This window comes from Octopus sinensis, unplaced genomic scaffold (genome assembly GCF_006345805.1).
Source record: "Octopus sinensis unplaced genomic scaffold, ASM634580v1 Contig16123, whole genome shotgun sequence".
In the NCBI taxonomy this organism is placed as follows: Eukaryota; Metazoa; Mollusca; class Cephalopoda; order Octopoda; family Octopodidae; genus Octopus; species Octopus sinensis.
Window position 1 is genome coordinate 46817 of NW_021834164.1, and position 8654 is coordinate 55470.

The window sequence follows — 8654 nt, forward strand, 5'->3', positions numbered from 1 at the left end:
ACTAGGGGTTGATGTAATCGACTTAATCCCTTTGTCTGTTCTTGTTTGTCCCCTCTATATTTAGCCCCTTGTGGGCAGTAAAAAAATAAGAGACACAGCGCAGTGACTGTTACTCTTTTACTTCTTTCTGTCATTTGACTGCGGCCATGCTGGAGCACCGCATTTAGTCGAGCAAATCGACCCCAGGACTTATTCTATCGGTCTCTTGCCAAACCACCAAGTTACGGGGACGTAAACACACCAGCATTGGTTGCCAAGCGATGTTGGGGGACAAATACAGACATAGATACATATATACACACACATACATGCATACGTATATATATATATATATATATATATATATATATATATATATATATATATATATTTAGTAAAGAAAAATAAGTTGGCTAGCAGCTAGCTGTTTCGCCTCATACCGAAGGAATTAGAAATGGCAGTCAAAGACCGTTTTTTCCATTTCTATAAGTGGAGATTCCAAAAACGAAGGCCCTTGCGGCTCACATACACAAAACCGGAGTGGCAAATATACGAATTCAGTCACTTACCGTTAATAGCGAACACGGTGTTTCTGGATCACAAACATATAAAAAAAGGGGAGTTTGAATTCCGTCATCAGCGCTATATTTGATAGCTTTATCAAATGCCACCAGCCCTCACTTCTGACCCAGCGACATCAGATAGTGGGGGGAAGTGCGCAGATGTTAAAACCAAGTAATGACTGGGAACGTAAATTTTCCCTCCAAAATTCTGCCATGCGCGCCTTCTGGGTAATCGTAATGGAATGAGGAATCCACATGGTAATACAATAAAAATGGTAAATAATTTTCCTGTGGTTTTTCATGTAACCAACAATTATTTACCGGTAAATTTCGGTATGTAAATACGACAAAATAATTGTCAAGACCTTTGTAAGGTTCAGTATATAGTAAAGAAAAATAAGTTGGCTAGCAGCTAGCTGTTTCGCCTCATACCGAAGGAATTAGAAATGGCAGTCAAAGACCGTTTTTTCCATTTCTATAAGTGGAGATTCCAAAAACGAAGTGTTCGCTATTAACGGTAAGTGACTGAATTCGTATATTTGCCACTCCGGTTTTGTGTATGTGAGCCGCAAGGGCCTTCGTTTTTGGAATCTCCACTTATGGAAATGGAAAAAACGGTCTTTGACTGCCATTTCTAATTCCTTCTAATTCATTTTTATTGTATTACCATGTGGATTCCTCATTCCATTACGATTACCCAGAAGGCGCGCATGGCAGAATTTTGGAGGGAAAATTTACGTTCCCAGTCATTTACGTTCCCAGTATGAGGCGAAACAGCTAGCTGCTAGCCAACTTATTTTTCTTTACTATATACTGAACCGTACAAAGGTCTTGACAATTATTTTGTCGTATTTACATACCGAAATTTACCGGTAAATAATTGTTGGTTACATGAAAATCCACAGGAAAATTATTTACCATTTTTATTGTATATATATATATATATATATATATATATATATATATACGACGGGCTTCTTTCAGTTTCCGTCTGCCATATCCACTCACAAAGCTTTGGTCAGCCCGAGGCTATAGTAGAAGACACTTGCCCAAGGTGCCATGCAGTGGGACTGAACCTGAAACCATGTGATTGGTAAGCAAGCTACCTACCACACATCCACTCCTGTGCCTTGGTTTATTAGTGTCAAGAAGAACATTCAGCTATGAATAATAATTTAGATAAACTGAAGTTTCCAATATTTTTGTTATCTTATGCAAGATTTTAGAACCATTAGCTTCTGTATATTGTTGTTTACCTCTTTTTAGGAGTTTTTTAAAAATTGTTTTATTTTCTCTTTTGACATCTTTCATTTAAAAGACATGGACCTCATAATTTTTCTCCTCCCCTTCCAACACCATTTTTACTATTTTTTTTTCTTCTTTTCTTCGGGTGAACCAACGAGATAACTCCTTACACTACACCTGTAGTTCTGGTTACACATACATAGTTGGCCTGTTGTTAATTCACATTGGCATTAATGCCAATATTGGGGAGAAATATGGTGACACACCCTTACATTTGGCTGTTTGAAAGTAAGTCCCTTTCGATTCTGGAATATCCAAATCTGTTTCTTTTGCACTTTCAATAAAGTTTGTCGTATTTTTTCAATGAGTCATTCCTACCATAATCCCACCATGGGGTTGTTCTTCTTCCCTCTTTCACACTGTAATGTCACTGTAATCTACTTCATCATCATCGTTTAACGTCCGCTTTCCATGCTAGCATGAGTTGGACGATTTGACTGAGGACTGACGAACCAGATCGCTGCACCAGGCTCCAATCTTGATCTGGCGGAGTTACTACAGCTGGATGCCCTTCCTAACGCCAACCACTCCGAGAGTGTAGTGGGTGTTTTTACCTTCCACTGGCACGGGGGCCAGTCAGGAACGACCTCACTCGAATCTTTTTACACATGCCACCGTTACAGGTGCCAGTAAGGCGACGCTGGTAATGATCACACTCCAATGGTGCCCTTTAATGTGCCACCAGCACAGAGGCCAGTAAGGCGACACTGACAACGATCACACTCAGATGGTGCTCTTAGCACCCTACGAGCACGGGGCACAAGTGCCAGTAAGGCGATGCTGGTAACGATCACACTCGAATGGTGCCTTTTATGTGCCACTGACATGGAAGCCGGTTAGCCATTCTGTCAACGATCACACTCGTATGGTGCTCTTTGCACCCTACTAGCACGGATGCCAGTCATCGAATTTGATTTTGATTCTACTTTAATTAATCATCACCATAGTTTTTGCCGTTGTTCTTTCTTGACTGGTCATCTCATTCTCCGTTACCTCAACGTTACAGGTTCAAACCCTTCCTTCTCTTCTGTTCATCCCATGTAAAACTGTCATCTTCTCTCTCTCTCTCTCTCTCGCTCTTGTAATTTCACATTTTCCTCTGACCCTGGGCTAAATAGAGAATCACCCCCTTTCAGTATTTACATTTGTTTCTTTATGTTCCATGTTCAAATCTTGCCAGAGTATCTATTACCACTCTGGTGTCATTATAATCTGTACCAGTAATATCCAGGAGTTTATGCAATAAACTGTTCTCCCTCCCCTCTCTGGTTCTTGTGTCTTATTCCTGTTGGACAAAATACCTTGTGGTATTTGTTGATGACTCTTTATGTTCTGAGTACAAATCCTCCCAAGATCGACTTGTCCTTCCATCTCTGCAAGGTTGATAAAATGCAATACCAGTCATGTAATGGGGTCCATACAATTATCTATAGCCCTTCTTTCCTCCCTAAATTTCATATTTATATAACTGTTGTTCATTGTACCATATATACATTCCTGTTTTTATTCAGGTGTGTATATATCATTTTTGTACTGTGTAGAGTGTGTAGTGAATAAATATATCTTTTTTCTTCTTTTTCTTTCTTTTTACTTGTTTCAGTCATTTTGACTGTGGCCATGCTGGAGCACCGCCTTTAATCGAGCAACTGGACCCCGGGACTTATTCTTTGTAATCCAAGTACTTATTCTATCAGTCTCTTTTTGCCAAACCGCTAAGTTATGGGGACATAAACACACCAGCATCAGTTGTCAAGCAATGCTAGGGGGGACAAACACAGGCACACAAACACACACATATATACATATATATATATATATATATATATATATATATATATATATATATATATATATATATATATGCAGGCTTCTTTCAGTTTCCGTCTACCAAATCCACTCACAAGCCATTGGTCGGCCCGGGGCTATAGCAGAAGACATTTGCCTAAGATGCCTCTTTGATTGATCTGTTAAATATTAATATCATTAAGGTACCAGTGAAATAATGGGGGTTGGTTTAATCACCTGTATACTCTTTTACTTGTTTCAGTCATTTGACTGTGGCCATGCTGGAGCACCACCTTTAGTCGAACAAATCGACTTAGTGGTTCAGCAAAAGAGACCGATAGAATAAGTACTAGGCTTACAAAGAATAAGTCCTGGGGTCGACTTGCTCGACTAAAGGTGGTGCTCCAGCATGGTCACAGTCAAATGACTGAAACAAGTAAGATAGTATACAGGTGATTAAACCTACCCTCATTATTTCACTGGTACCTTAATGATATTAATATTTAACAGATCAATCAAAGACTAGAGATTGTATATAATATGCATTTGTTAACTAACCTCGGCCAGCATCAAAGCCACCACATCATAATGTTGGCTGGAAGTTATGGAAAGAGGGAAGAAAAACGTGAAAAATACAAACATCACAATGATAGAGATAATTAATAGTTATTAGGTCTTTAGAGAAAACGAAACTGAAACCAGTAACTCCCCAATACTGGGAGAATTTGTTTTGAAGAACCACCTAATTGGGGCCCCACTATTTTTACTGCATTTTAAAATAAATACATGGCATTGGAGCAATGACGATAAATTTCATACCATGAATGCCCAGGGAGGTTCGATTTCTTTTCTACTCTAGGCTCAAGGCCCGAAATTTTGGGGCCTGTCGAGTAGATCGACCTCAGTATGCAACTGGTACTTCATTTATCGATCCCAAGAGGATGAAAGTCAAAGTCGACCTTGGCTGAATTTGAACTCAGAACATAAAGACAGACTAAATACCGCTAAGCATTTCGCCCGGTGTGCTAACGTTTCTTATTTTTTTACTGCCCACAAGGGGCTAAACATAGAGGGGACAAACAAGGATAGACAAAGGGATTAAGTCGATTACATCGACCCCCAGTGCATAACTGGTACTTAATTTACCAATGCCGAAAGGAAGAAAGGCTAAGTCGACCACAGCGGAATTTGAACTCAGAATGTAGTGGTAGATGAAATACCGCTAAGCATTTCGTCCAACGTGCTAATGTTTCTGCCAGCTCACCACAATAGGAGGTTCAATTTAATTTCTGAAGGGCCTCTTAAATGGAGCCCCACTTACCCCCTTCTCCTATTTTTACTTGCTCCTGTGTTTATTGATTGAATTATGACCAGCATCAGTGCTTAGCATATTTGCAGAAGCTAACCTTGAAGCTGCCTTAACATAGAAAGGGATAAAGGTAGGTTAGGCTGAAACAATTTGTTTATGAAGCCTTTATCGTGTATCTAACACAGTGCTTTTCAACCAGGGTTCCGCGGAACTTTAGGGTTCTGCCAGTACAGTCCAGGAGTTCCGCAAGAAGTTGCAAAAATGCTAAAATCGACAGTAATTTTTAATTCTCCTGTGCAGACATGTGTGCAGGAGACAATTAAATTATTGCACAGGGGTTCCTCGAGCCAGTGAAATGTTTTCTTAGGGTTCCGCTCCAGCAAAAAGGTTGAAAAGCACTGATCTAACAAATACACAGAGCAAATTATAGAAGACATCATGAAGGTTAACTTTATCGACAGACAGCAAATGTATCTGATCAGTTTGATCAAAGTATACAGTAGAAGAAAATAACGACACATTGATATTCCATCCAGATTTTCATGTAAATTTTCATTTTCTATTTTTACTTCCACATAGCGTTCGGTTCAGTTGGATATTCAGAACAAAAAGAAAATGTCACCATTGCTTGAAGCCGTTTCCCTGGGTCACCTCGGAATGACACACAAGCTAATAGCCCTGGGTGCAAGCATAAATGCTGTTGATGGTGATGGTAACAGCTGTTTGCACCTTGCCGTGAAAACAGAAGTGTTTAATTCCGAGGATGCACCCATGGATTTACTAAACGAAGTAAGTTTTTAAATTGTTTGTGTATATATATACATGTGTGTGTGTATGTGTCTGTGTGAATTTGTGTATTTGTGAATCTTTGTAGGAGTGTGTGAGAGAGAGACAGACAGACAGACAAGCTTTGCTTGTCATGTATCAATTCTCCCCTATCAACCCCATTCTCCATTACCATTCCGTGATCCAGTCTCCTCTTGTGACCCGAGCGTTATAATGTAACAAACAATATTCCATCTCCTTTCACTCTCAAAGATGTCGTCTCACCACGGTCGAGAGGTGACCCATCTCGGTTGTTGGCCATATAAACACAGCCATCACAATGTGACGGAGAAGTGGCCTATTTAATAGAGGAGATATTATTTTCAATTAACAATGATGCAGGATAGAAGAGATGTCTGAGCTTTATAGTGCTGGTGCCATGGTAAATACATCCAGTCCATTCTTTGAAGAATTCTGAGTGAAACTGCTCTCTATCCTACTTCTTGTACACGACATGAATCCACTGACTGCTTGTGGACATGTCATAACATTGTTCAATGTTAGGACACTAGAGAATGAATACAATAAAGCATGGTCCTTTGTGAAGTTTTCTGTATTTAAGTTCTGTACATAGGCACACAAACACTCATGCACACACACGCACACACACACACACACACACACACACACACACACACACACACACACACAGACAAACACACACAAGTTATGATTTTGAGTTTGAGTATATATCTTGTAAAATGCTGTTTAAAGCCCGTTCACTGTATTCGGCTATCTGATGTCAGCAACAGTATGGACTTCAATTCTACTGGACTTTTTGCTGTCATCTCATAAATAAAGAAGTTTTTTATAATTCTTATATTTTTTCAAAATTATGATAAACAAAGTACTTTTTCTGTTAATCTAAAACATATTCTCCTTCATTTTCTACAATGCTCTTCCATCTATCTGGTAGAATTGCAAGTCGCCTCTTCCAAAATTCACTTGACCGTGATTAAAAATACTCCTCCATTACTCTTCTGACTTGACACTAATTCCTGCTTCCTTTACTTTACCGTCATCATTCAAAGATGCTTCTTGCTTAATTATGGAAACATTATTGATATGTTTGGTCATGTCTGTGTGGTATTGACTTTGTTATGTTATAGGTGTTTTTGTTTCTGATATAACTTATGTTCTTTCTTCTCATGTTGTGTTATATTTATATATACAATACTCTTTCTTATGGCCACACGGTCGCCTTTATCAAGCCAATTATATAGATAGGTTTTTGTTGGTTTGTTCTTCCTATATTTGATTTTTCTATTGAATATATTGTGATATTTGTGATTGACAAGTAAATATTTACTCATTAATTATCAATGAGCTTGATGTTAATCAATACGGTTTGTCCTTCTCAATGTAATGACAATATATTTAGAGGGTGTCTCAGTGTTGAAAATAAAGTAAAAACATGAAAATGGGAAATGGACTCAATTAAAGATTATATAGCAAATCAATATTTTGTAATTGCTTTAATTGGTGGATAAACAACCTATGAGTAAATTTAGATTAACTTTTGTGTAATTAGGGGCATTTGTTTTGAATCTTTGTGTAATATTGTCATCATTTTATATTTCATCATTTGTAGTACTGCACCGCCCTCACCCTGAAAAGAAAAGATTGCTCTCTGGTATAGTGGTTGCTAGATATCTCGCCAGCCAGGGAGCTGACTTTCACCATAAAAACAACAAAAATAACAAACCATTGGACCTCATTAAGGACCCAAATTTGAGAAAAATATTAGAAACATTTTTACCACCACAGTAAGTATTTCCTGGCAATGGAACAGATAAATGAGTACATTCTCTATTTTGTATATAATCATATTTATATGTTTATTTCGTTTTAATTCTACGATATACATTATACTGTCGCTAGTGTTTTTGTCAAAGGCCACACAATAAACAATATGCAGTTGTTAAGAGATCAAAGAAAGAACACGATTTTGATTACATTCACATGATTCATAGTGTTGCCAGTTATACTTCACTGTCCATCACCACCTACCTCTCTTCGTTCCCTATTTTAAAGATTTGTGATCAATAGGAAAATATAGATCAAAATAATGAAGTGAATGAATTCCATTTTGAAACTGTTACTTAGAATTAAGTGGAGTTTATCTGTCTACCAACATCTTTTTCTCACTCTTCTATGTCCGAATCAGTCAATATTACGAATGATTTCGTAGAAAAATAACCTACAAACACACACCAACAGTGTATATATTATATTTCTGCAAATACTGATGGAACATCGCCACATATCTTCATAGAGAAAAAAAATGCCAGGCAACGTAAATAATTCAAGTAACACATATACCATTACTAGGTGTTTTAGTCGCCTTTCACTCCCGTATTTTATAAGATTTGGCAATTTCTTTGCCATACATCTCTCTGTATTTGCTACTTAAGAAGCAGACACATTTCCCCCTCAGTGAATATACAAAACTTTCTTTGTCTGTTGAAATTCAAATATTACTCTTTTACTTGTTTCATCATTTGACTGTGGCCGTGCTGGAGCATCGCATTTAGTCGAAAAAATTCGACCCTAGAACTTATTCTTTGTAAGCCTAGTACTTATTTGCCGAACCACTAGGTTATGGCAACATAAACACACCAACATCGGTTGTGAAGCGATGGTGGAGGGACAAACACAGACAGACAAATAAATACACAAACGCACACACACACACACACACACACACACACACAAACACATATATATATATATGTGACGTGCTTCTTTCAGTTTCTTTCTACCAAATCCACTCACTTGCCCAAATTGCCACGCAGTGGGACTGAACCCAGAACCATGTGGCTGGTAAGCAAGCTACTTACCACATCTACTCCTGCACCTATTGTTCATAGATATTGATTTTTGGTCTG

At 38.1% G+C, this 8654-nt stretch overlaps 1 long non-coding RNA gene across 1 annotated transcript; it reads left to right on the top strand.

Annotated features, from left to right (window-relative positions):
• Positions 1–1548: 1548 nt before the first annotated feature.
• Positions 1549–7382, top strand: LOC115230673. The gene is made up of 3 exons (XR_003883450.2): positions 1549–2075; positions 5521–5730; positions 7358–7382. It is a non-coding gene; the product is annotated as an uncharacterized LOC115230673 (long non-coding RNA).
• Positions 7383–8654: the final 1272 nt, after the last annotated feature.